General features: G+C 48.9%; 2 pseudogenes across 2 annotated transcripts in view; both read left to right on the forward strand.

Moving 5' to 3' along the window:
• The first annotated feature begins 987 nt into the window (after nucleotides 1-987).
• On the forward strand, nucleotides 988-15,930 carry LOC308611735 (BCL-6 corepressor-like; annotated as a pseudogene). Its single transcript has 7 exons — nucleotides 988-1,556; nucleotides 2,739-2,925; nucleotides 8,581-8,826; nucleotides 9,181-9,614; nucleotides 10,086-10,272; nucleotides 10,603-10,857; nucleotides 15,751-15,930. The product of its transcript is annotated as a BCL-6 corepressor-like (transcript).
• Nucleotides 15,931-20,133: 4,203 nt separating this feature from the next.
• LOC308611736 (centrosomal protein of 78 kDa-like) overlaps nucleotides 20,134-27,681 on the forward strand; it is a 29,814-nt pseudogene continuing 22,266 nt past the window's right edge. Inside the window, exons 1-4 of the transcript in view lie at nucleotides 20,134-20,242; nucleotides 21,295-21,404; nucleotides 23,633-23,807; nucleotides 25,800-25,913. The product of the transcript in view is annotated as a centrosomal protein of 78 kDa-like (transcript). The remainder of the gene's footprint in view (nucleotides 20,243-21,294; nucleotides 21,405-23,632; nucleotides 23,808-25,799; nucleotides 25,914-27,681) is intronic.

A 27,681-nucleotide genomic window follows, 5' to 3' on the forward strand; every position in this document is an offset into this window, starting at 1 on the left:
TACAAATTTTCTGTCACTGCCTTAACAGCCTCTGCTAAGGCCGTATCATGGGAAACTTGTGGCTCTACAGCTCTTAATACTAGGCTCTGATACAATTTCTCTACTAGAGACTTTTATCTTTTTTAAATTTATTTATTTATTTATTTATTTATTGTGGTACGCGGGCCTCTCACTGTTGTGGCCTCTCCCATTGCGGAGCACAGGCTCCGGACGCGCAGGCTCGGCGGCCGTGGCTCACGGGCCCAGCCGCTCCGCGGCATGTGGGATCTTCCCGGACCGGGGCACGAACCCGTGTCCCCTGCATCGGCAGGCGGACTCTCAACCACTGCGCCACCAGGGAAGCCCTATCTTTTTTTAAAATTGACTTTTTGAATTCAGCTTCCTAGGAAAGATGCGTTTAGAGGTTGGAGGGTCCCTGTGAGACAGAGCAGGTACTGCACCTCCCATTGCACGTTCTGAGGATGCTCAACCACAAGGTGAACTGCTCTTCCACAGCATCTTCCCTTGAACTTTTCACTGACATGCTCCTAGTCATATGACTTGCATTCAGTTGAGTAGCTTTTCACTACTTTTCTAAGTTCCATCTGGCTGCTAGGGTCAAAGGAGATACTTTTGCCACCTAGAAAATTTAGTATATGAAGAGGATTCCTGTAGGATTTTGCAGTCCCCTTCCCTAGGTGATGCCCCTTCTTTTGAGAATCAGGAAATGACTCTTATCTGTCTACTTGCCCTCCTTCACTTACCCTGTCATTTATAACCTTGCAACCAAGTGATGAGTAAAGACAACGATCATAGAGCTCTCTCAGGTTAATACTGCCACAGCTACATTCCCACTTGGTGCAATTTTAAGATTTGGACGTTTGGAAATGTGAGATCCTTTCCCAAATCTTTGGCTCACTCATTCTGTTATTCTCACCCCTTAAAAGGATGCAACCCATTTCCAGGATCATGATTTCCCTTTTTTTTTTTTTTTCCATTTTTTTTTAAAGCTAATATTGTGTGTCCTTACGTTATGGGCCACCTTGGATCCTTTATGGAAACATGTGAACATATATTAAAAAATAAAAAAGTAAAATATGGCCCTACAGCCACACCGGGATTTCATTGCCCTGAGAGAGGAGTTGGGGTGCATCAGTGACTTCCACGAAGCCTATACTTTCAAACAGGCTCCGGGCCAGCCAGTTTCCGGCTTAAGCAAGGAGAATGTTCCAGCGGTAACCAACAAGGAGAACCTGGTGACGCCGGTCTCGACTGCATTCCTGGAGCCGACCCTGGGGAGCGACGGCTCTGCGGTCACGTTCGGGAAAACCCAAGAGGATCCCAAACCATTTTGCGTGGGCAGTGCCCCACCGAGTGTGGACGTCACCCCCACCTACACCAAAGACGGAGCTGACGAGGCAGGATCAACCGATGGCAAAGTTCTGAAACCGAAGCCATCTAAGCTGGCAAAGAGAATCGCAAACTCCGCTGGTTACGTGGGTGACCGGTTCAAGTGTGTCGCTACCGGACTGTACGCAGACTCCCGTCAGCTCAGTCGGGAGGAGCGGGCATTGCAGGTGAGCCCCCACCACCCGAATTTCAGGAGCCTGACCAGTTGTCAGGTTTTTTTAATGTGTGAAGAGGAGGGGGCCGGGGGTATGATAGGGCAGGACACTGGGCTGATTTGGTTAATGAAGCTTAGGATAATTGAAATGTTTGAAATGTGTCCAGTAAGGGGACGTAAGTGGATACTTTAAGTTATTCTGTAGATTTTAAGCGAACTCCACTCGAATGCTGATAACGGAAGTTTTAATTATTGCGAAGGATGTCTAAAAGACTGCATGACATTTACCTATCAATCGCTTTGATTTCTCTGCCGTTACTGTACGTTAACAAATATACCTAAAAGCGCTGCTTAGAATGCCTTACGTGATACTTGGTGGAGGTGTGTAGCGGCCGCATGTCTGTGAGATTCGTGCAATTTTTTTTCCACCCAAAAAACAAACAAACAAACAAAACAAAAACACAAACCTTGCTTAATGGGATAGAGTATGTATTTAACTTGCTAGTGAATGATAGATGTTGTATAGGAATTTCCTTAAGATATTTTACTTTTAATTAAAACACAAATAAAGCCAAATTGTTTTGCAATGTTAAGAAAAAAATTGGTTTATGCTTATAAAAATGGCTGAAGTTATCTAAATGATCCATTGAGTGCCCATTTTAATTACATAGATGGAAGGATTACAAGAGGACAGTATTTTATGTCTACCCGCTGCTTACTGTGAGGTCAATTCTTCAAATTTTTATTACTAGAATCTTCCATAAACCTTTTGAGTTAAATTTCATTTCCAAATATACAAAGGGAAGTTTGTGGGCCATGGTCGTCTTTATTCACTGTGCATTTGTTTTCTTTTCTGTTGTGTTTTTGTTTCGCTTTCTTTGCGTTGTGTTTTTGTTTTGTTTTATTTACCTTCGAAAGAGAATGTCTGTCTGTATGCCACAGTGTATGTATGGCTATATATACACACCACATATATCTCTACATACGTATGGCTTTACGAATAAAGAGTGTGTGACTAGTTACACATAGACACTCTTACGTTTTATCGTTCAATTTTAAAATATCTCAGTTGTATCATAAATTGTGGTTGGTTTTGGGCAAACTTTTCTTTGAAGATACTTTCCTTTAAGGTAAGGGCAGTGAAATAGCTTTGGTGGTAAGGTGTGTCTTTTTTCCATCTCCGTTCTCTTTGTAGCGTGCAGTGATGCGCTTCTCAGAGTTGGAGATGAAAGAGCGAGAAGGTGGCCACCCCACGACCAAAGACTCCGAGGTGCGCAAATTCAGCCCCGCTGACTGGGAAAGGCTGAAAGGAAGTCAGGACAAAAAGCCAAAGTCGGTTGCCCCGGAGGAGGCCATTGCCGACCAGAACGACAGTGAGAGATGTAAGTGAACCCAGGCGGCTCGCGTGTGGTACCACGTCGGTGGGAACGGGGCGCTTCCGCTCCCAGTGCCGAGGGAGGTGAGAGGAAACAGTACGCTTCCGACGGCCCAGCGTCTGGGTGCTGGCTGTTCGGAGAACGGGCTGCTCTGGCCACCCTTCCCAGCTGTGGATTGCAAGGCTGGTTGTCCTTTGGAGCGTTGCGGCATCCAGGAGTGAAGCACCTATGAAATGCTGTTTCCTGGCACGCGTCTCCTTTTTCCGGAGCAATGCTAGTCCTGTAGTTAGTAATAGTCTGATACAGTAGAGCAGAGGAATGGCAGTGCAGGACCTCCAGCGTAGCAGGTATGTGTTCTATTTTGTAGCAGGTACGGACACGGGTTTTTGGTAGCAGTGGAATGGCACTTGCAGCCAGAGCCAGACCCTCCAGAGTGACAGTCTCCTGTGGGAGGGAGTGGAGAGTACTCGGACTCTCCCTCCAAAGGCAGAGGTTTCGTTCAAGTGCGATGAGGGCTGATGAAGGCCCCAGAGAGATGAGCATCATTGTGTTCTGTGGAGGCTCGTTTGCAGTCATGAGGAGCTGACACCACGCTCCGAGGCCGTGGGATCAACGAGGCCGTTCTTCCCACCAGACGGCTGTGTTCTGTTCTGGAGGCCGAACTGGAGAGAAAGCTCGTGTTGGCCTCGAGTCACACTCTGCGGTCCCCTCAGCTGCTCCCCCACTGGGGTTGACTTCGGGCTTGGCCCTCGAGACTTCCTGGGCTAATGAGATGCGTTGGCAGCAAGTGGAGGTCTTTCTCCCGCTTTCTTCAGTGTGCGTGCTGGTGGCCTGTGGCCTGCAGCCTGCTCCGGACCCCAGAAACCTTACCGGTGATGGTGAGTGAGGGCACCTCGGTGAACGTCGAGGACAGGGTGGGCGTGACATCCTCCTGAGACGGGACGGTCGGGGGTGGTGGGCACATTTGGGAGGCCCAGGCCCTTGGACCCAGTCGTAGGGTCGGTGTTGGCCCGCACGCTTAGGTCGTGGGTGCCTGATGCAGTTCGGGAGAATTGTGGTCAGCAGCAGCGTGTGCTTCTCTCTGCTGCTTGGAGCACTGCCCTCCCCCAGCTCATCTTTGGGGTCAGACAAAGGCCTGTGGCCAGGGTTCTGGGTAAGCCACACTGGGACCGGTGTGTCCCACGTGGCTCCCGTAGAAGGGGATTTCTGGGGCTAGTCAGTGGCGGCCTTACCCGAGGGATGGGGCTCTCGATGTGCCTGGAGTAGACGATTCCGAGCTCCTCCCCCTCGGGATTGGAATGAAAAACGGAGGGTCCAGGCCACCCTGGAGTGAAGCAGCAAGAAGGCCTCCCTCCTTGCCTGTGCTCACAGCTGACATGCAGCCCTTACCCTCCCGAGTGGCCTCATAACTCAGCTCTTGGGAAGTTTCTCAGAGAGATGTGGTAAAAGTGGGCAAGGCCAAGTTCACGGGGATGCACTTTTCTGAGGAGGGAATCTGCCTGTTGCGGGTGGATGGTGAGGGAGGCTGGAGGAAGGGAGCGGGCAGTTAACCGGCCTCGAGTCTTCTCGCCCTTTTCTCCAGCAACGTGGCCAAACCCAGGGTGGCCGCTGCCCTTCATGTCTCAGTGGCCTCACCCACCCTTCTTCCCAGAGACGTTAGTGTGCGTCCTTCCCAGTCTTTCCTGCTGAGCGTGGAGACGAGAACTCGGTGTGGCTGATGGGGAGCAGGGCCTGAGCCCCAGATGATTCCGAAAGCCCCCTCCCCCCACCGCCTGCCTCCAATCTCAGACCAACCGACGGGTCTCTTCCTGGAGCACCCGGGACGTGGCCCAGTGAGCCATGAATGGCCACCATGGGAGGGCAGGAGAAGGGTTGGGGAAGGTGAGGGGCTCCGTTTGAAAGGTTGGGGCAATGGAGGTGGGTTCCCCACCCACCCTCTGTCTTGTAGAGACGTGGGGTTTGTAAATAGCTGGTCAGGAAAGGTCACCTGAAGGGGCCACTGTTCTTACTGCAGCCTCCACGTCCAAGGCCCAGCAGGTGTTCATTCCATTCAGCTGGATATGAACGGGCCTTCTTGTTCTTGGGCCATCACGTCTTCAGCTGATATGGGCTCAGGTCCTTCTCATGGGTGTCGGTGTGGCCGAGAGCCGAGCTGTGAGCACATGGGAGCTGGGGCGGGGATTTGGGGCGGGCATGGGTCCCAGAGAGGGTCCAGGACGCCTTCAAGATGCCTTCCCCCTTCTGAGGCAGCCCCTACCCATGGAGGGCCCAGGAGCTTCTAAGGTGGTGGGTGCTGTTTGCACGGCCCTGGTTGTCCTGGCGCGGGTGCATCTTGTTGCTGGGGGTTGTTTAAAAAAAGGAATTAACTTGAAAACACAGTGGCCGAGATACTCATTTATTCTTTATGATCACATGGGTGGCTGAGTGAAATTTTTATTTTGGAAGTTCACCAAATGAGTTTGGAGGTTCCTCAGACTTGGAAGTTCATCACTAGGAACCCTCAGTGGCATTTGAAGATGGGGCGGGGCAAGGAGGCATTGGTCCCTTCCTTCTCAAACTTGGAGTAACCATCTCCCTTGCGAACCACTTGGCTGGGACAGGCCTAGGTCCTGCTCAGTGGCAGTGCCTGGCCAGGAGCTGGAGGAAGGCTCAGTCAAGGGGCTTCATGAAACTTCTTTGCTCAGGGAACTTCTCTTCCAGCTGAGCACCTGCACGTTTGTAAACTACTTTGGAACAGAGATCCCCTGCACTCCTTCTGTAGCGGGTGTAACTTTGAACAAGGTTAGCCCTGACTGGAGGTGCTATTACAGTTAAGCTACAGAGAAGGGGATTTTAATCCTGGGGAGCCTTGCAGCGACTCAGAACCCTCTCACCTTGTTTAGGCCTCACTGGGCATGGCTCAACAGTGGTGAGGGTGCTTTGTTGCCACAGTGACTTGTAAATGTTGCTGTGGTGATGCTTCTGTGAGGTGATGCTATGGTACAACCATAATGAATTTGGGATATATGTGCTGTGAGTCATAAGACCATGCTGCAGGGACCACGTTCACATCTTGCTTAGACTGGGTGACCAAGGGCACATGGCTTCCCACTTTTAGAAGGGCCAAAAGTAGCAATGATGGCAAAGCCTGATGGTTAGGATCCCCGTGCATCTATTTATCTCCCCATCTCTTTTGCCCTCAAGGGTCATCCTCGTGTGGGTCGTGGTTAGAACAGTCTTTGAGAAGCTCCAAGTGACACGGAGCCTCTACCCCATAGCTGGTGGCCATGGGCATCTTGGGCAGTCGGGGTGGTTGTCCTTCAGGGTTATTACTGGCCTGGGTAAGGTCACACTAGCGTAAGGTCTTGGGGGGCCTTAGCTGAGGGGAATTGAGATCTTTGCCCTAAAAGGCTCTGGGGTTGGGGGAAGGGTGGATGGACCTAGTTTGGAAAAAGAAACTTTCAACTTGGACATGGGGGTTCTTAAGGTAGCCCTTCCATCCCTCCATGGATCCCCTCCCACGGTGCTTTTAGGGAAGGCTGATTGGACCAGAGAAGTCCAATGGTGTAACCAGCAGGGCTCACCTCTTAAAATTTCCTACATTTCAGGCCTGAGATTCAGGCTGGTCTGAAAGTCTTGGCATCTTTTGGTTAAAGGGATTTTTCCAGCCTTTCTCTGTTCTGAGCCCGGCCCGTGATTATGAAGCCCACCCTGGAGGGAGGCTAGCAGTAACATTCCCACTTTTTTTTTTTTTTTGCGGTATGCGGGCCTCTCACTGTTGTGGCCTCTCCCGTTGCGGAGCACAGGCTCCGGACGCGCAGGCCCAGCGGCCATGGCTCACGGGCCCAGCCGCTCCGCGGCATGTGGGATCTTCCCAGACCGGGGCACGAACCCGTGTCCCCTGCATCGGCAGGCGGACTCTCAACCACTGCGCCACCAAGGAAACCCAACATTCCCACTTTACAAGTGAAGGGGGCCGAGTTGTAAAGCGGCGCCATTCCTGCCCGAGTGTTTAAGAGGGTCACAGAGCAGCCCGAGTGAGAGTTGCAGCACGCCGTCTTCACCGGGCCTGTGGTAGCCTGGGCTGCATCACCCGTAAGCACAGGCCAGGAGTTTGGGGTTTCTCCTGCTGCCATGGCAGGAGACCCTCGCGGTTGGGGTGATTCCACCATTCCGGCAAGACTAGATGGGGATCTCTCCCACCTTGGGATACCCTTGGAGAAAAGCTAAGTGTGTTCCACCCTTGAGAACACAGGTCAGGCTAGCCCAGGCCAGGGTGAGGTTCATCCCCACAACTGGCTGCCATTAAATGCTGGGAATGCTCCCAAGAGAGGCTGATCAGGGGACCAGCCTGCTGAGCAGAAGTGGGAGTGATACTTGAAGTGGTCTAGGGAGAGGAGGAGGAATGCGAGCAGCATGTGAGGGGTGTGTCCATGATTTCATCTAGAAAAACGGGCTGTGGGAGCTTAGCTCAGGTGTTAACGAAATACCAAACTCATACACCCACCCCCACCCCCGGCCGGTGATGGACACAGGGTCATCTTCGGGGAACTCTTTAACAGCACAGTGATCATTATGGAATTATTTGTGTGTTAGAAACAATGTGACTAGCAAAGCAGTTGAACTGTTTCTTTGGCTAGAGCAAAAGTGAGGAGTGATGTTAGGCTGGGGTGATAGGAGGAAAAGCCCTAAGTGGATGCTAGATTGAGCAGAGGGGCAGGAGCAACACAGGCGGAGCTGAGGTGTGAGTACTTCAGCCCTGCCCGCCGCACCCCCCCACCCCACCCCCACGAAGGGGGTTGGAGTCTTGTCTTTGAAATGTCCTTAGATGCTTGTTGCCTGGGAAGGAAGGCGTGGAGACGTGCCAGGTGGGTGACTGGTGTCACTGTGGGCCTTCTTCCTAGACAGGAAATAGGAGCAGCCCCTCGATGGCAGTGAAATGCTTTCCCCCCACGGGTGTGGAAAGAGGACAGACGGACTTGTAGCAATCTGGTTGAGTTCTTTGAAATTGCCCTTGACCCTTGTGTGTGCACCAGGAAGCCTTTCCTTTCCCTTTGCCAGGCTCCTCTTGCCTTGGTCTCCCCAGCTTCCCAGCCTCCCACCATTCTTTCCCTACCCTTTTTCTTCACCCTCGCCCCTGCTGACCCAAGTGAACATTGGTGCTATGTCTGTGTAGATGGCAGTTGGGGGCTATTTGGTCTCTTGATGACATCAGCCTTTTTTGTTGACTAGCAGCTGTTTCCATAGTCATTTGTAGCTCTGCCCTGATTGGTTGGATCTTACTGTGAGTTCACTCACCCCCCGTTGTAGCTCTGCCCTGATTGGTTGGATCTTACTGTGAGGTCACTCACCCCCCCTTTAAAAGTAAGCCACCTTGGAGAGTTAAGCAGTTAGGGAGTGATCTCACATGCCTATAGACGGATGGTGTAGATGCCTCACCTTGACCCTTGAAGGATGGATTGTGAGTGGGCTACGCGCCTCATTTTCTGCTTTCTTTGCTGGTTGTGTTCAGCTGTCCTTCCTTTGGGACGTCTTTCTGAGGGTTTTGTGCTTCCGGCGTGTGAGGCCCCTGGTCTCCAAAGGGGGGTGGTCTGTTGGTAGCAGATTGCCTTGGGCGTGGGGGTCCTGCCTGCTCCTGGTGACCTTTGTTCCCTCCTTTCCGGGTTGTCTCCCCTCCCCTAGGGGAGTGTTATGATGGAAGCAAACCTGACCGCTTTGAAGCCCCAGAAGACAGTGATCTTCCTGAGGATATGGACACGGAGCCCCCCAGAGAGTCCCCCGCCGACCAGGCGGCCCCGGACGCGTCACGCAGCCCCACCCTCCGGCTGAACAGAAAGCGCAAGGTGTCTGGCAATAGGAAGCACACTGAGACCACTGTGCTCCCGGAGGACTCTCTGCTGAAAGCCAAGCAGAGACGGGTCTCCAAAGGTGAGCTCGGTTTGGCTTCGGGCCCGCAGGGCACCCTACGGAAGTCCTGGAGCGGAGCAGTGGAAAGTTCCAGTCCCACCCTGGATCCCTGGGGGGAGCCACTCACACCTCCCCACCCCCCACCCCCATCCCACCCCCCACCCCCCCAAAGCCAGGTGGCGGGGCTGGAGCCCAAAGGTGGCCAAAGGCAAATAGACCCCCTCCCGAGACTTGGTGACAAGTTCCAGCCAACACAGTGACCACACCCCTCCCCTCCCCCACCCCTGTTAGTGATGTGTAAGACAGTTTGTTCCCCGCACCACCACCCCCGCCCCGGGGGGCTTCTTCATTAATTTGTAGTTATTTCTCCATTAGCTGACTGGCCTGAGAGGGAAATGACAAACAGTTCCTCTAACCACTTAGAAGAGCCACATTATAGTGAGCTGACCAACCTGAGGTGTGCATTGAATTAACAGGGCTCCATCCCAGAAAGCAGCGCCGCTTGCTGCACCTTAGAGAACGGCGGGAGCAGAGAGCAAACCTGGCCGGCAGGGCAGGAAGGAAGTGATCCAGGCGGTTCAGCCTGCGGTCACCCCCCAGGGCAATAGCATCTCCGAAGAGAAACCTGGCAGGAAAAGGGCAGAGGCCAAAAGCAACAGCAGCTGGTTGGAGGAGTCCCTTAAATGCAGTGACAATGAACAAGGATACGCACGGGGCGGGGGGCGCTCCTGGAGGGTGGATCGCCCGCCCTCTGTGGGAAACGGCCCTGGAGGGGACCTGAGCGCCATCCAAGTTGACAAGAGTAGCGTGTGGCGAGCGGGGAGTTTTCTTCCTGAGGTCCTTTCAGCCTGCACACTTCCTTATGGAATGGACAGTGAGGCGGGAGCTCGACTTCCTGGGCTGCTCCTCATCACCCAGCCCGCGGCTGGGCAGGAAGGGAAGTCTTGGGTGACCCCGGGCGCTTGTCAGTGCCCTCATTCCAGCCTCAGGCTGTCCCCAGTCGCCCTGTCCCGAGCACCCAGGCCCCCCACGGGTGGGGACGGGAGCGCACGAAGGGCTGGCTTCTGCCCTCTCTTGCGGCCCTTTGAAGCGACTTGCCATTTGGCGTTTCGTGGGTTAGCCTATTTGCCGGTTGAATGTGGGATGATTAACATATTAGCGCTTTGAAAACATAATTGGTATATCTTTAAAAACTGAAGCTGCTCCAACGATCAGTGCTAACAATGGGCTTTTCTTTCCTCACCGGCTACAACTGTGTAACGCCCGCTGCTTCTCCCCCTGACAGATGTGCTGTGCATGGATGAAGAAATGGATTGGCAGCCTTCGCCCCTGCCGCAGAAATACACCGACAACAGCGAGAAACCATCCGGGAAGCGACCGTGCAAAACCAAGCATTTGATCCCTCAGGAGCCCAGGCGGGGCTTGCCGCTGCCAGGGGACTCCTAGGTGGACAATGCGGATGGCAAGGTACCTCTTGCCCCTGGCTCTCCCCCGCCCCCCGGGCCCGTGCAGGCACATCCCGCCTGCCTGCTTCTCTGCTTCTGGGGACAAAGCTTTCCTTTTCCTGAACCCCTCCCCCCAAAACGTCCCTGCCCCTTCCTAGGGGACCTGTCTCCTGGGTGGTGGTGAAGTTTCCAGCTAGTAAAAATGCAACCCCTTCCTCGCGCCCCGCCTCCCCCAGACTGAGAGGAGGAAAAGTGCTTTCCTCCACTCAGGTTTGTAACTCAGGGAGGAGGCGAACCAGGTGGGTGGAGGAAGGACAGCCTGAAATGTGTGCGCTGCCTGGTTTCGTGATAGGTGACCGTCCGGAGATTTTGAAAGCGGCCTGAGCCCAGTTCCGACTATGATCTTTCGCCGGCCAAGCAGGACCAGAAGCCCTTGGACTGTTTGCAGCAACTGTTACCATCTTCCCAGGCCTCGCAGCTGACATGCTCAAGCTCCCCTCCAGAGACCACCCAGTCCCGCCCGATGCCACCGGAAGCGCGGAGACTTATTGTCAATAAGAACGCGGGCGAGACCCTCCTACAGCAGGCCTCCCGGCTTGGCTACGAGGTGAGCATCCTTGTGGGTGCCCCGGATCAGGATCCACCGGCTGCTGCTCCTTGGGTGGGGGACACACTGGCTGGGGATGGGGGGTGGGTCTCAGAGCCCAGCCCCCTCCACGTGGCGGGCTGGGCTGGGTGTTCCAGCAGGGTGTTTGCGTTGGCTCCCGCTCACACTGCGGGCTCTTTGGTGGCTTGTTCAGTCGTGGTGTGAAAAGAAAGGCAGGCCTCTCTGATGTTCCGTTCCCGTTCAGGCAGGCAGGCTGCTTCGGCCAGTCTGGCTCACTTATCTCTGATATAAAATCTGACCTAACCCAGGGCTTGGCGACCAGGGGAATTTTAATGAGCCCTTTTGGATTCTGAATAGCAAGAAGGAGAGTAGGAGAGTAGTTATTAGCTCTACTAACTTGTGCTGTTTGGGGCAGAGTGATGCCCCTGTGGGGTAGCGGGTGGGAAGTGTCTGTGCAGAGTAGGGATGGGAGTGGGGCAGACCTGAGCAGTCTCTTTCTGAGAGGGCACGGGAGCCGAGGGTTGATGGGCGGGGAGCAGGGGTTGAGCCTTGCACAAAACTCCCTGTCCACACTGCTGTATCCCAACCCAGCACGGCTGATGACAGTGATGGCCTCTATTGCTAGAGCAACATAGAAAGATAGCTGATATCTGCCTAAGCCCGTGTGATCTGTAGTAACTCCTTTCACCCTTTTAACATGTTCACTTGGGAGTAACGCGTACTAGCCCACTCTCGGATGAGGAAACTGAGCCTCAGAGGGGTTAGCTGATACCCGTACAGGTAGCAATCCAGCAGTGCTCCACAGCCCACCACGCTCCTCAGCAAGACTGGCTCACACTGGAATTGCCCTTTTGACAGTTCAAAACCTCTGTGAGACAGATGACTCTCCATGCCCTGTGCAGTTCCCCCACCATACTTGTCAGTAGCAATTGTGATGTAATAGCCCACAGGGCAAAGGCATTTTTCTGTGCTGGCATCAGCCCTCTGGGAGTTGAATGGTGACAGTAAAACGCGGTTCAGCAGGCTGAGCGTGGAGGTGTGGCTGAGCACTGGGGTGGCAGGACCCAGGCTGGCCCGGAGCCCTGGCGCCCACACCCTCAGCCAGCTCTGTGCCCCTGTCCCCCGTCTCCCGTCGTGTCCCCCCACCCCGGTCCATAGTGCCGTGAGCCCTTGGAAGTGTGCCTGCCTTGGCCCTAAGGCATGACTGTGGGTGGGAAGTTGGAAGCACTAGGGCTATGCTTAGTTTGGGGTGTTTTGTTGTTGTTGTTGTGGGTTGAATGTGCTGTTGTTTATATCTACACGTCTCTTGGAGACCTCTCCATTAGCTAGAGAGCACTTTCTGGTAATTAGCGCAGTTACTTGCAGGTGAAGTCCAAGGAGCACCCAGTTGGTTTCCCAAGAGCTGAGAGCGGGCGCCTAGGAGGACAGAGCAGATGTTGCACATAGTGTTAAGCTAGACCCCCCCGTGGTTGAGAAGATAGTCTCCTTGCTTCCAGCAAACGCTGGAGGTGGGGGGGAGACCCCTAACCCCAACTTTTGGGTTAGGGTTGAGAAAGTAGACTCCCGCTTCCAGCAAATGCTGGAGATGGGGGGGCGGGGTGCTGCTGCACCCGCCGTGGAGGGCGGGGCTCCGAGCCCCACCTGTGAACTTGGCATCATTTCCAGCAGCCTCCCTTTGGGACCAGAGAGGTCAAAAGACCCTCGTTGGTCCTCTAAGACAGTTTCCATTTTGGTTTGGTGGCTCTGAGGCCTGGACCAAGGGGCACTTGATCCATCCTTTTTTAGGCTACCTGGCCTTTGATTGCACAGGAAGCCTTGGGAATGTTTACGGTCGGATTTGTTTTTTTCTTCAAATGTAAATTTCAATATGTAGATTCCACACATCACCAGTGTTGATGCTGAACATTGTGACAAGTAGATGAACGCTTTCAACTTTGAATCCAACTTTCTGGGATTTCTCTGGGCAGAATTTTAAATGTTGGGATGAAGGCCCAGTTGGGAGATGTGGCAGCTTCAACCTTTTCAAATTGAAGGACAGTTTGCTTAAGCAGATAAGGGTGTGGTTTGGGAGGGTTTTCCTGAAGTTTTGTCTTCAGCATTCTTGGTTATTTTCTTCTGCTTAGCCAAAGATACCATGTGCAGTATAAAGGCTGTCTGAGCTTTATGTCATGATAATGTGGTTCTGGAAGTTTAGAAACACACTCTGGCTTCAGATCCGCGTTAAATAGATCACTTGCGTGGCCAAAGACCTCAAACCTTTCCCTCCTGGGAAAAAGGCTTCTATTTCTTAGGCTGAAACGCTAGTGTGCAACCACATGCTTGTGCCTTTAGCGGTGATGGTTAAATTTTCTATGAATTGAATAAGTCATGTTTTTTAAAAAGTTAATGAGGCATTTAATTAACTCACAACGTCGGGCTTATGGCCTTTATGGTTACATTTTGCGGGTAGTGGCATTCGGCTTATAGCCGCTGAACAGAGAGCTGTCCGACAAAAGCAGTTTGACTTTGCTCTGGAATGGCTGGGCTGCCCTTCAGACACTCCCGTTTATTTCTAGCGGAGAAAATAAACCAAGGAATGTGTTGCGTCGACAGACTCGCCCCGCCTCTTCACCTTTCAGTTAGAGAAAGTGCTGGTGGCGACGGTTGCCATCCATTTAGAGGCCATCACCCTCTTAGCTAGGAGAGTGTAGTTAGCCCACTTGACCCCCAACAGAGAAGGCCTGTGGGGTGCTCGTCACAGCTGGATTGCATCCCTCTAACTGGGGCCCTCTTGGGCCTTTTGAATCTTCCCAGCTGACCAGGTACCAAAGACCTGAGTTTTAGGTCTAGTACTTCATGTTAATTGAACTTGGGGTTTAATATCTCTGGGCCTCAGTTTCCAAGTGTTGAATGAGGATAGTACTACCTTCCTTTCCTGGTAGCTCCTGGGTTCCTGCGGGTGACAGAAGACGTCCTCATCTGGGGAATGAGAAGCACTGTGTAAACAGTGGGATCAACGTGGTTGAGTTAGGACAGCCCGTGGCAAAAAGTCTGACCTGGCCGTGGGGCTACTGCTGCCTTTGCTGCCATCTTCCAGGAGAAGAGAGTTGACTTACCCACCAGCTTGGACGGCCTTTCATTTCTAGGTACCCTTGAATCTGCCCTAGTAGTGATGAAGGTTTCCAGGTGAAGGCCATGATTGTCACAGCAAATAATCCCTGGGTTGAGTAAATTGATGTGTGCACAGCAGTTGGTGGCGTTCAGACCTGATCCCAGAGCCACGTGACAGGGCCTCTCCGTGGCTGGCGCACACAACTCATTAGCTTGCAGCCGTCCACTCAAGTCTGGCTAGTGAGGGCCTGCTAAAAGAGCAGCAGCTTCATGCGGTATCCTGGATACCAGGGCTCGGGGCAGGTGGCCTGGGAGCCCAGAGGATTGTGGGCTTTCTGGCAGGTTGGGATGTAAACGGAGAAACGCATTCGTGGGCGTGCCTTTTCTCTTCCTCCTCTTGTTTTGGAAGGGAGCTGCTGCAGTGACCTGAAGTAACAGGGCACCAATGGCCAGGTTTGCCAGCATGCCCCATTAGGTTCACGTGGTAAGCAAATGGAACATTCTAGTTCGCTCCCAAGTGAGTGGTCACCTTTGATTGGCGTGTCCTCCAAAGGGCATAAAAGGTTTTACAGAACCCATCTCGCACTTATGGGCGGCTAGAATGACCCCCGTTTTAGGTTTAACAGATGAGTTACCTGAGAGATGTCACAAGGAGGCCTGTTCTGACCCCATCCCATCCCCCCTTACCCAGCAGACCATGTGTTGGGCCACATGCACGTTCTGCCTACTCCCAGCTCTCAGAACCTGACGGCTCTCTGCTGGGCACGACTTACCCAGTATAAACAGTATAATGTGTTTTCTGGTGGCAAATGCTTTCCATGTGTCTGAAAACTTTCTTAAGGTAATAAAACATTGAATAAGTTCCTGCTCTGCTTACTGGGAGTGGTTCATATTAATATTTTAACAAGCCAAAGAAATAAGGTTAATAACAGTGATTCTAATGCACAGTGTTGACACAGAACATCTCCGGGGGCGGGGGTGAATGTTTTATTTGATTCTTGAAATGTGGAGGTTGCAGCCTGTGGTGTATCAGGTTCCTGTCATTAACTTGAGTAAATATGAGAATATTAGACTGATTCTGCCCCGAGAGGGTGGAGTGAGGCAAAATAGAGGGTGGGGTTACTGGAGGCATTTTGTGTCATTCCTCGAGGATGGAGGGAGAGAGCTTCTCTTTAACTCTACTTAACGTACAGACAAGAGCATCTGAGGCCCAGGTTCTGATTTGGGGTCTTAACAGGGGGCGCGAGGATGTAGCTGACCTGTGTGTCCCTGCTTCTCTAAGCTGGGGAATGTTCTCTGGCTGATTTAAGCTCTCTTTAAGTGTTGGTCATCCATACTTTTATCTAAACTTGTGTTATCGTCCACTGCCACTGACTGAACAGACCCATCAAGTGAGAATGGTCTGTGCTTGGCAATGTGTCATCTAAGATGTTAGCAGCTGTGACACTTCTGTACTGGTCACGTCGGCCCCTGGGCTGAGGGCTTTCATCGCTATCCGAATGCGTCCTCTCAGCAGCCCTGTGGAAGCTTGGAGAAGTTCAAGGGTAACTTGCCCATGGCCAGGCCACTGGTGCAGCAGAGCCTTAGACAACACTGTCTGCATCTCCAAGCCCTTCTCACACACTCTCACCCCCGACCAGGATGCCTGCCGCCTGCCCGCGCTATGGTGGGCTTTTGGCCCCAAGGATGTATGCCTTTGAAAGTGGGCACCGCCAAGCTATGGGGAGGTCACCCTTACAAGGTTCACTGTATGGTTGTCTGATGGTATCTCCTCTCCTCTCCTCTCCTCTCCTCTCCCCGTAGGAAGTGGTCTTGTACTGCTTGGAGAACAAGATTTGTGATGTGAACCACCGCGACAACGCGGGTTACTGTGCCCTGCACGAGGCTTGTGCAAGAGGTTGGCTCAACATCGTACGACACCTCCTTGAATATGGCGCCGATGTCAACTGCAGTGCCCAGGATGGAACCGGGTCAGTGGCGGTCTTGCTCTTGGCCTGGCCCTGCTGGGGCATAGGCAGTGGTTCTCAGGGTGTGCGGGGAACCCCAGAAGGAAAGATGGAGAGTGAGTGCCATGTAAGCACACTGGTGGTGGAGTCCTCTAGAATGGAATCGGACAGATCTTTCTGGCAAATTTACATAGAACTTTAAAACTCTGTGACACTCTTATGGACAGAGGTCCCTGAAAATGTTGAGCCTGCATGAATAATCAGGGGTGTTCTCTTTTAAGACCCTGGACTCTTCACCAGCGTCTGTTGAATCTCACTCTTGAACATATATGTGAGTTGAAAGTTGCAGGAGTACAGACAGGTCCAGTGGCAACTGGCTTGATAGGACCTGCCGTGTCCACCCACATCCCCGGGCCTGGCCCCCACTCTGTCCTTGACCTCGGTTTATTGGCCAGAGGCCCAGGTCTGAGTCAGCCCAAGCATCTTCCTGGTTGTACCTGGGATGCCACCACGAGGCAGGGCACTGGGGCTTTCCTGACGGTCATAACATTAGCAAAACTGTAAGGTATTTGGTGGTTCGTGGTTTCCAAATCGCATCCTTTCTGGATGGGACTGCGGACAGTGTTCCTGACCCCAGCGGACACGGGCAGGAGGACTCTGTATCCTCCTGAGAACTCGCCCTGCCTGTCGACTGCTTCTGGGCGAGAGGGTTGATCACTCATCTCCAAGTTGGTTTCAGGAGAGGTTCCACTTTGCCCCCAGTTTCTTTGACAAACTGCACTTTTTGGGTTTTGTTTGTAATGGTATAACAATGGCTTGTCGTATCTGCTTCCGTGATGCTGGGATTCTTCCCCCCACCCCTCCGTACGTTCCCTTCTTACAGTCTGTCACTATTTAAGTTCATTGGAAACGTTTTCATCTAGGCCTGAGTTCCTCCTTGGGCCATGCATTAAGAGAGATTTGCATTGAAGAATTAGGCCTGAGATGGTCCCTTCACCTGTCCCGTAAAGGGTTATGTGTTGAAATAACAGAGTAATTTGTCGCAGAGACCGTACACTCACCTCCTCGGTGAAATAGCGCGCCTACGAGGCTTGGCCGCACACGCTCGATTTTGCCCCGTGTCCTTAGAAGCAAGCGTCGCGTGCACGGGTGTAATCCCCCGCACCTCTCCTAGGCCTCTCCACGATGCTGTCAAGAATGATCATCTCGAAATTGTCCGCTTGCTCCTCTCCTACGGTGCTGTTCCTACCCTGGCTACGTACTCAGGTAGAACCATCAAGAAAGTGAACCACAGCGAACTTCTGGAGAAGTTCTTAACAGGTACGGCAGAGGTCAAGACACGGTCTTGTTCAAGCATCTAGACGGTGACTTCACAGCCTTTCACCTGGGTTCCCCCTACCCCCACCCCCCCGTTTACTCTAAGTGACCCTTTACTGGGAAAAGCGGCCCAACGTTAGTCTGTCAAAGAAGAGATACATACTTTGAGTTTTGCGAGGTGGGGGGCTGGAAAACTCTTAGCTAGCCAGGCTAGCTTTTGTTTGGCAGGCTGGGGCGGTGAGGCGGGCAGTCCCTCAGGAAGGCGGGTGGACGCGTGGGGAGGTTTCAGTCAGATACCTGGAGGCGTGTGCAGTGGGACTTGTCAGGAGGTGACACCAGCCCCAGCGTGAGATGTTCCCGAACTCCAGCAGCATTTGCCTCTTACCAGCAGGCGTTATCTTGTTTCTCTCTCTCTCTCTCTCTCCCCCTCTCTCTCCACACTGTTGAAATAACCTGCAGGCTCCTGACGACGGTAACCCCGGTTGCTCTTCGGAGTTCTCTGGCAGCTGTGTGTGTGGTGAGCAGCCTTGTTCGTTTCAGTTGGGCTTGTGGGGGTGGGGGTGGGGGTGGGGGTGGTGCTGTGAGCAGGGCTTGCTTGGGAAAGAATTTTTCCAGGGTCCTTTTTGGAGAACAGCTGGAATCTTGCTCCAGCTTACTGACCTCTCTCTTGTATGCCCCCCCGGTTAGAACCAGATGATGAAAGTGGTTACGATGTTTTAGCAAATCCCCCAGGACCGGAGGACCAGGATGACAGCAACGAGGCCTATGGTGACCTATTGGAATCTGAATTTTCCGAAGACCCCGTTTTGCCGTGTTATAACGTCCAGGTGTCCGTCGCTCAGGGGTGAGCGTGGCCAGCGTGTGGTCGAGAGCCAGCCCAGCTGCTCTGTGGGGTGGCAGGAGTTAGAAATCCCCTTCAGCAGATGAGGGTGGATGGGTTGGGGGGTGAGTGAATTCCTCACCAAGTGTCCACCGACCTCACATAATGCAGTGGAACTTTTCCAGAAAAGTTTGGGGGATGGGAGGGCTCCCCAGCCAACTGCCCTCATTGGAACACACCCCTAGAGCCCAAAGGACACGGGAGTCAGCGACTGCAATTGCACAGTTTCAGTCACTAAACTCTTGGGGAAGGGATCCTCCCCAAACGGCTACCATAGGGGCCTTCCAAGGCGCGTGAGGTCCACGGGACAATACTGATGTGTACCCTCTTCTCGTATAAGATTAGAGAAAGCCGTATGTGGCACCTGGGATCTTATGTGTCTTCAGATTTGCTTAGATCGAGTCTTGTCCCCACAGTCGGGCCACTGTGCCCCATGACCAACCCTTCGGAGTGAACACATCAGGAAACCTTGCTCTGCTGTGTGTTGACCCTGGTGCTTAAGGAGTAGCATCCTCCTTGGACTCTGAGGCTGGGACCGTGTCTGCCTTTGTGGTGACATTGTATTCGGGATAGAGATGATAAAGCGTGGCAGGGTATCAGGAAGGATTGTACCACCTCCCTTCTCGAAAAAGCCTCACTCCCGGCAGCATTGAGGGGCGGGTTGGAGGTGTGGGAAAGGCAAGGAAAGCCAGGTGACCTCGAGTGTTTCTCATGCTCTCTCCATGAGGGCCGGAGGAGAGGAGAGGTCAAAGAGGTGTTTGCCATCTCCCTTGGGTTGGCATACAGACTGGTTTTCCCCAGTGACTAGAACGGGGTGCACTTACTTGGAGAGGGGTGACCTGAGTTGTGGCCAGAGCCAAGGCAGCACTGGGGTGGCCTGCAACGAGGCTGGTTCAGGGGCGCTGCTCCTGCTTTTGTCTAAGTTGGCTGATCTGCCCTAGGTGGTCTCTTAACACATGCACATGAGTCCAGAGTTCCCCCGCTAGAAGTAGATCTTCCGGGCTTCCCTGGTGGCACAGTGGTTAAGAATCCGCCTGCCATTTCAGGGGACACAGGTTCGAGCCCTGGTCCGGGAAGATCCCACATGCCACGGAGCAACTAAGCCCGTGCGCCACAGCTAATGAGCCTGCACTCTAGAGCCCGCGAGCCACAACTAGAGAAAGCCCATGCACAGCAACAGGCCCAATGCAGCCAAAAATAAATAAATAAATTAAATTAAAAAAAAAAAAGTAGTAGATCTTCTAAGGACAGTGAGAAGTGGGGTGGGGGTGGGGTAATCAAAGTGGAAGTAGCAGGCCCTTTCACCGCCAGGAGACGGGTAGTTTATAGTTGGGAGCGCCTCTAATTTTGCCGGAAACTCAAACCACTGTCCTTTCTCTGGTGTAGGCCTCGTAACTGGCTGTTGCTCTCAGACCTGCTCAAGAAACTGCAAATGTCCTCCTGCATATTCCGCTGCAATTTTCCAAATGTGGAAATTGTCACCATCGCGGAGGCCGAGTTCTACCGGCAAGTGTCAGCAAGTCTCTTATTCTCTTGCCCCAAAGACCTGGAGTCCTTTAATCCGGAAAGTAAGGAGCTCTTAGATGTGGTGGAGTTCACGAACGAGCTTCAGACTCTGCTGGGCTCATCCGTGGAGTGGATCCTCCCCAGAGACCTGGACTCAGACGACGCCTGGTGAGCTCGCCGGGGCCCGCCGTGTACAGTGTGTCATGGTGTTAATCCTTGTGCATATGTGTCCTAATACGACTATTTCTGTAAAGAGAGGACACGATGAGACACGACTCCAGTCGGAAGGACTTTGAAACATGTTTTTTTCTTTTTAAAATTTTAAGTCAGTTTTTATGAAGTTGTTAATAAAGTTTCTTTACTTTTCAATGTACACATGCTTCGGAATATGTTTGTTTTTACTCGGAACAATTGTTTCTTTTCTTTTTTAAGGAGAAAAAAAAAAAGGCAAAGGAGCTCCACACTTTGACTTAATTTCATACAAAGCTCCGACGACAGAGGCCATAACTGTTGAGAGTTGCTTTGGGGGCAAATTAAACCAGTAAAATTTTAAACTCTTCCTCCATATTAAAGGGATTGAATAAATTGGCCACTTTGGTGCACCTGTGTCCTGCGAATTGTCCAGTTGGAGATGGAGGTTTAGGAAGTGAGTTTCAGTCTTGTTTAAGTCTCTTCCCATCATACTGGTCTCGTGATTTCCTACACACCATGTTACTTCCTGTCTACCTTTCCTTGGTGTTGTTCATGCCTGGATTATCTCCTGTACCTGCTCAAACCTTGGTCCATTCTCATTTGTACCATGGAAGTTTGTCATGCTGGATACTGTCAGAACTAATTTTACTTAAGTTTGTGTTAAGGTGCAAAGCACACGTTTTGTATATTTTCTGTTTTTTGTGTTTGTCTATATTTTATGGTTTCGCTTCAAGAAATATTATGGGAAGGGAAATAGCAAGATGTAAAGAGCAAAAAAGTCATCATTCTCTTTCAATTGTTAGAACATCTATCTGCAATCATAATTATGATGCACTGTGGTATGTGTTAAAATAGTAAATACATGTAACGTCCCGTAGGAGCAGCAAACTCTGGTGTTGGTGAGGGTGTGTCATGGAAGTAATCACAAAGCAGGTGACTGTTGGTTGGGGTCCTGAAACTTTAGTGTGCCTTCCCTGTGTCCAGTAGTGGTCTGGAGGGGTCAGGAAGCCTGCCTTTGAATTTGAGGGAACAGAGGGTTTGAGGTCCTCTCTCTTCTATTGCTCTAGTACACTGCATAGCAGCAGTATACTGGGTTTACAGTTGACGTTTAAATCGCTGATTGATCATTAAGATTGGGATGTATCTTTGGAAATGAAAATAGGAAGAATCGTATGCTTTTTCTTTTTTTTCTTTTTTTTCCTATATCTGAAAAGGTATGTAGTACTTTGCTGAGTGGTTGGGAATCAAGTTTGCAGTATTCAGTGTATTCAGTTTTAGTATCTAAATAGAACTAAACTGTTGCTGTAAAGTGGAATAGCACTTTGTTACTGACAAGTTTTAGAATGCATCTGTTCGTCAATTACCTGTTTGGGAAGATTGTAGTTAATGATTTTGAGAATGTGGCTATAAACCTCCAACTGACTCAAGAAAAGCAAATAAGTCAAGATTGACAAATGTATAGGCTCTTCATCTTTTGTGTGTGTGGGGTTTTTTTTTTCCTTTTAGTTATTTGTCAAGGTATAAAGAATTCTATCACACTTAAGACAAGTTAAGTAAACGTCACGGGGTGTATTCTGACATGGCATGGAGCAGATCACATGGCCTAGATCTTAAAGGCGATTTTATGTTTAAACTTTCATGAAAACATATGTGATTGAAACACATTAATATATTGATACAGAGGGCAGTTAATTTTTGTCTTTTTTTTTGTGTGTGTGTGGTACTGTTGTGGCCTCTCCCGTTGCGGAGCACAGGCTCTGGACGCGCAGGCTCAGCGGCCATAGCTCACGGACCTAGCCGCTCCGTGGCATGTGGGATCTTCCCGGACCGGGGCACGAACCCATGTCCCCTGCATTGGCAGGCGGACTCTCAACCACTGCGCCACCAGGGAAGCCCTAATTTTTGCCTTTTGATACATGTGAGCACAGCTTTCATTTTGCTGAAAGAATATGACCAGTTTTCAGTTTGGGATTCTACCATTTAGGAAAGATAGTCCACTTAATTTTAGAAATAAGAGATTTAATATATAATACCTAATAATACTTTTATGTATTTTTTTACTGAAAACATTTATTGCAATACTGTGAAGAAACTATGCCATTCTAGTCTTCAAGACTTAAATGAATCAAGTGTTTATTAGCTGTTGTAGTTTTTAAACTAATAAAAGTCAGTACATCAGCAATTTGTAAATACAGTTTTTGAAATAATGCCTTAACAACTTTACAGTGGTTATAATGACTGTATTTAGGCCTAAAGTTAGTTAATAATTTGACATGAAGGCTTTTTAATAGTTTGATGGTGCAGATCAGGGATAGGTAAACTCTGGCTGGTGGGCCAGATCCAGCCCGTCGCCTGGCTTTGTAAAGGAAGTTTTTCTGGAACATAGTCGCACCCATTGTTTACGTGGTAGTTATGGCTCCTTTCACCCTACACCAGTGGGGCCGAGTAGTTGCAACAGAAACTGTATAGCCCACAAATCTGGAAATGTTTAAATTTAGATTTTAAAAATTGAAAACTTCTTTGAGCCTATACAGGGCAAGTCCATTGACCCCTGAGGTAGAAAACAGGAACTTGGGTGCGGAAGCCAAATGGCCTAGGTTCAAATTCCCTTTCTCCCATTTCATAGCTAGTGACCATGGGCAAATCACTTAACCTCTATGCCTCATTATGAGGTTTAAATGCACTTATTTGTATAAATAGTGCCTGGCACATACTAAGCTCTGTGTAAGTGATTGCTGTTGTTTCTGCTTGGAGCTTTAATAAGTTATTGTTAATAGAAAAATGACACTAATGATTTTCCTTATAGAGTAACAAAGGCACTTTGAGTCTTTTACATTTTCAGGAATGTAATAAGACTTTTTTCATTGACAGTCAGTGTTCCCTGTTACCAAAATTTACTTTATGAATATAAAGAATTGAATATCTTCAAGACAGTACTTTTGCTTAAATGTCAAACCATTATTTTCCCAAGGCACATCAAACTGGCTCTGCATAGTCCAGGACTCTAAAGCTTGTGTGCACACCCTAGGTAGCATGTGAGATACATTTTGTAAATATAGTTTTTTAAATAATGCTTGAGACTTCCCTGGCGGTCCAGCAGTTAACACTATGTGCTCCCAATGTAGGGGGCTTGGGTTCGATCCCTGCTCAAGGAACTAGATCCCACGTGCCTGCCATAACTAAGAGCCCACATGCCACAACTAAAAGATCCGGCATGCTGCAACTAAAGACCCGGCACAGCCAAACAAACAAACAAGAAAATAAATAAATAAATCTTTATAAAAAAATAAGTAAAATAAAATAATGCCTTAGGAGTTAGGAAAAGAAAATATTAGAACATTTTTACCTTTGTATTATTTTTTAAAATCTGTGTAGTTTATCATGTACATAAATTATATGTATGGAACTTTGTGTATATAATTTGTTAATAAATAAGATGCATATTAAAAAGTTTTCTTATGATTTGCCCAGTCAGGTGTTTGGAGGCCATTGGAGGACAGGATGATGAAATATAGGGCCTCAGCAAAGATAGAATTTAGAACCAATTCCCTGACTTAGAAGATAAGGAAAATAATTCATAGACTGTAATTGAGTTGTCCAACTTTACATAAGTGTTCAGAAACAGGAAATGCAGTGGCTAGAATCTAATCACTGACCGAGCAGAATCTGGGTCACTCACTGGACTCGTAAACCAGAAGTGACTGTTGAAGTTCTCAGGTTGATGCTCCTGGCATATATGCTTGATCTGTGTGTGTGTGTAAATCTCTGACATAAGAAGCCATACTCAGGCACACCCTGTTTCCTTATTCAAGCATCTTAATTTCATCCCATTAAATCTTTGAAGTATCAGACTACCAGAAGGCATGAAGAAACCTGGGCTGAGAGTCTTCATTCCAGGAGACGTGATCTTGACTGCATGGCTGGTTTGAGGCGCATCACTCTGAACTGCAACCCGCTCATTGGTGACCTGGGTGCAAGTGCTTTGGCAGAATCTCTTAGTGAGGATTTATGGCTTAGAGGGAAATTCTAAAATTGAAAATATTGAATTTTTAATATGCTTAGCTTTTGGCATGATACTATTGTGATAGGATGTTTTAAAGCCTCATTTTACTGATAGCTTTTATTTTGCTTTTAAACTTTCTCTAAGAGTTGCATATATCCTTTACAGAAAATACAGAGTTACAAGAGAACCTATAATTTTAATACCCAGATATAATCACTGTTCATTTTGGCGTATATACTTTCAGTCTTTTTTTCTTCTACAAATATATATGTACACTTAGGGATTACAAAAATAGTATTGTAGTATACTTGCTATTTCACATTCCTGCTTTTTTCACTTAAAGATGTATCATGTAGTATTGCGTCGTATTGATGTCCCATAGTTTAATCAATTCTTTGCAATTCTATTTAGACAGTTTGCTTTTCCCTGTCAGAAACAATGTGAATACGTTGTATATACATCTCTGTGTCCATCGGGATTACTTCTGTAGAATAAGGTACTACAAGTGGAATGACTAAGTGTGACCTATTTTTAAGACATTTGATACACATGGCCAAATTACCACCCAGAAAGGCTATGCCAATTTGTAGTCCACCCCAACAGTAGATGGGAAGCCTGCCTCTCACAAACACTGGCCTGTAGCACTTGTAAAAAAATGTGAAACTACAAAAATGAGTACCTCTCCATTTTCTATGCAAGTGGGATTACTCCAAATTTTATAACTTTTTTCAATTAATTTAGTATGAGCATTTTAGCAAGTCAGTAAATTTGCATCTCCTACATCATTTTTTGTGATTGTTCAGTATTCCATTATATGAATATGCCACAGTGCACATAGCTTATCCATTCTTGTATATAAGCTTTGTCCAGTTTTTCAGTTACAAATAGTACTCTGATATATATCCTTACCTATATCTCTGACTATTTCTTTTGGTTAAATTCTTAGAAAGAGAGTTGTTGGATCCAAAGGGTATAGACATTATTTAAAGGCTTTTCTTACAGAATCGTGGCTTCATCTGATAGGAGAATAACCACATTTTGTTTTATTTTGTATTCATTTGATTGACTGGTGAGGTTTACTGGCTGTTTGTATTAATTTGGCTATTTGGTTAATTATACCCTGTGTCCATTCTTCTGTAGTGAGAGTTTGTAAGGGTTGTATCATATCCTGTCAGATCCGTATGTCTGACTTGCTATTTCTGTGCGTCATGGGGGTGTTGAAAGACTCCAGTTATTTTAATGTGATGGTCCACACAACACTTAAACAAAAGATTCATGATAGTTTCCTTTCATGTAATAGTTTTTAATCCCTGTGCTTTAGTGATGATCCCTTTGGTTTAAATGAGTAGGTTGTTCAGCCCCAGAACTACTAGAATTCATGATCAGTTTTTCTGGGTTTTGTCTGACCTTTTACTGCGAGGGTTCTTGACCATCATACTTTCATGATAGGTTTTTAGTATATATTCTCTACTCACACATTGTTGAAAGTTTTTATTATTTGTATCCTCTTAGACTTGTCTTTTTTTCCTCTAAAACTAACAGTTATTACATTTCTTCTATTTTGTTTTCCCCTTTGAACTAGTTTCAAGTGTGATTTGGAGCTGAAGATCATGATCAAAAGAATGCAGTGCATTTCTGAGCTCCACCAGGTTTTGCTTGTGAGGTTTACATGCCCCTGCCGCCCTTGCTAATTATGAACTGAGATTCATTTTGTGATGCTTTTTGCTCATAGGTTATATACAGTTATTCTTCAGTTCTGTAATTGTAAAATACGTTGTATGATTTATTGGTACTAAAGCCAGGGTTATCACTGCACATCCAAGAAGAGGTTCTTAAATTGGATTATGCATTATGTGTGTGCATATATGTTTCTGTTTTTTTCCATACCCAAAATTACAAACCTGCCATGACTTGTCTTGTGCAGGACTCTTCCACACGTGAGAAAATGAGAGTTGTCTATATGTTAAATCTGTAGAGTTAGCAAGTGACGTTTGTCTTTCATCGAAAGCACTTGACCTGCAGCAGTGCGGCCTCACCAGTGAAGGAGCAAAGGCTTTACTAAAGGCCCCTGAAACCAACAGAACTCTGCTCGTTCTGGATATAAGAAAAAATCTGCTTGTTGGTATGTGGTCACTTTTTTTAAATTGATGAACACATAGCAAAACAAAAACAATTTGTTCAGGTATTGACAGTTTTTTAAAACTTAATGTGTTTAACTTTCCTCATCATATACAGTTGGCCCGTGAACAACGTGGGGTTAGGGGTGTCGACCCCTACACAGTTCAAGATCTGGGTATAAGTTTATAGTCAGTGGTTCCACATCTGTGGATTCAACCAACCTTGGATCATGTAGGACGATAGTACCTATGTATTGAAAACTATGCGTGTGTCAGTGGACCCGCGAGGTTCAAACCCATGTTGTTCAAGCTTCAACTGTACTTTTCTAGTGTTGCACTTCCCTTATGTTTTTAGCAGCTACTGTACTAACTAAAGTGAATTATACTTGTCAATTTTTCTTATCTCTACTCTGAATAGAGGTGAACCTAGATACTAAGCCTGCTTCCACCAAGAGCATTCTTTCTTTCCTGTGCAGCCTCTGAATTCTTGCCAGGAGTACTTTATTCATTTGTCAGATTCACAAGTAATTTTGTAATCATCTTCTGTGTGCCAGATACGGGTTTAGGGACTAGGGATAAAGCAGTGAACCAGACAGACAAAAGTCTTGCCCTCATGGAACTTACATTCTAGTGAAGGACATCAGATAGAAATGAGTAAACAGATAAGTCATATAATTTTAGAGAGTAGGAAGTGCAAAACTATCTTAATGTAAGGAGAGTGAGGGAGAGCAGGTAGGACTCCATTGGATAGGTTTGTTAGGGGACAGCTTCACTGGAGAAGTGGCATTTGAACGGAGACCTGAATGAAGAGAGGAGCAAGCCATGGAAGATGTGGAGTAAGCACATTCCAGGACAAGGAGGCAATGAGTATGTAGGCATGTAGGTGGGTGGAGTATTTAAGGAAAAGCAAGGAGGCCAATCTGGGCAGAGTACTGAGTGAAGAAGAGTGTGGTATGACATGAGGTCAAGGAGCTAGCCAGGGGTCTGCTCTTGTAAAGTCTTGAAGGCCAGAGTAAAGATGTGGATTATTCTAAATGAGTAGAGGGGTTTGAACTGGAAAAAGGCGTGATCCAAATCGTATCTGAATAAGGTGACCTGGTATAGAGAAGGGACTTGGGAGGATAAAGAAGAGGAACAGGGGGCTTCCCTGGTGCCGCAGTGGTTGAGAATCCACCGGCCGATGCAGGGGACGCGGGTTCGTGCCCCGGTCCAGGAAGATCCCACATGCCGCGGAGCGACTGGGCCCATGAGCCATGGCCGCTGAGCCTGCGCGTCCGGAGCCTGTGCTCCGCAACGAGAGAGGCCACAACAGTGAGAGGCCCGTGTACAGCAAAAAAAAAAAAAAAAAAAAAAAAAAAAAAAAAAGAAGAGGAACAGGGAGACCAGTTAGGAGACTATCACAGTGCTCCAAATAAGAGATGTTTATGGCCTAGGTTAGGTTGGAAGTTTGCAGCAAATGAAAAGTGGTTGAATTCAGGTTGTGTTTTGAGGGTGTAGCTCTCAAGACCTGCAGATAGATGTGAGGTATGAAGGAAATAGTAACAAGGAGACAAGTCATTGATGATTATGTGTGCAACTGGGTAGTATCACTTAGAAGAAGGGAGCTGATGGGAGGAGCAGCTTTTGAGGGAATATCAGGACTTGGTTTGTTATCTTGGATGCCCTGGTTTGATATCTTAGATGCTCTTTAGGTATCTAAGCGTCTGGACGGTGCTCAGACTGTACTTTGTATCCAAAGGTATCCAAAGCCACTTCAGATGCAAAATGTTTCAA

Source organism: Mesoplodon bidens, assembly GCF_964165515.1.
Source record: "Mesoplodon bidens genome assembly, contig: HAP1_SCAFFOLD_949, whole genome shotgun sequence".
NCBI classification, from domain to species: domain Eukaryota; kingdom Metazoa; phylum Chordata; class Mammalia; order Artiodactyla; family Ziphiidae; genus Mesoplodon; species Mesoplodon bidens.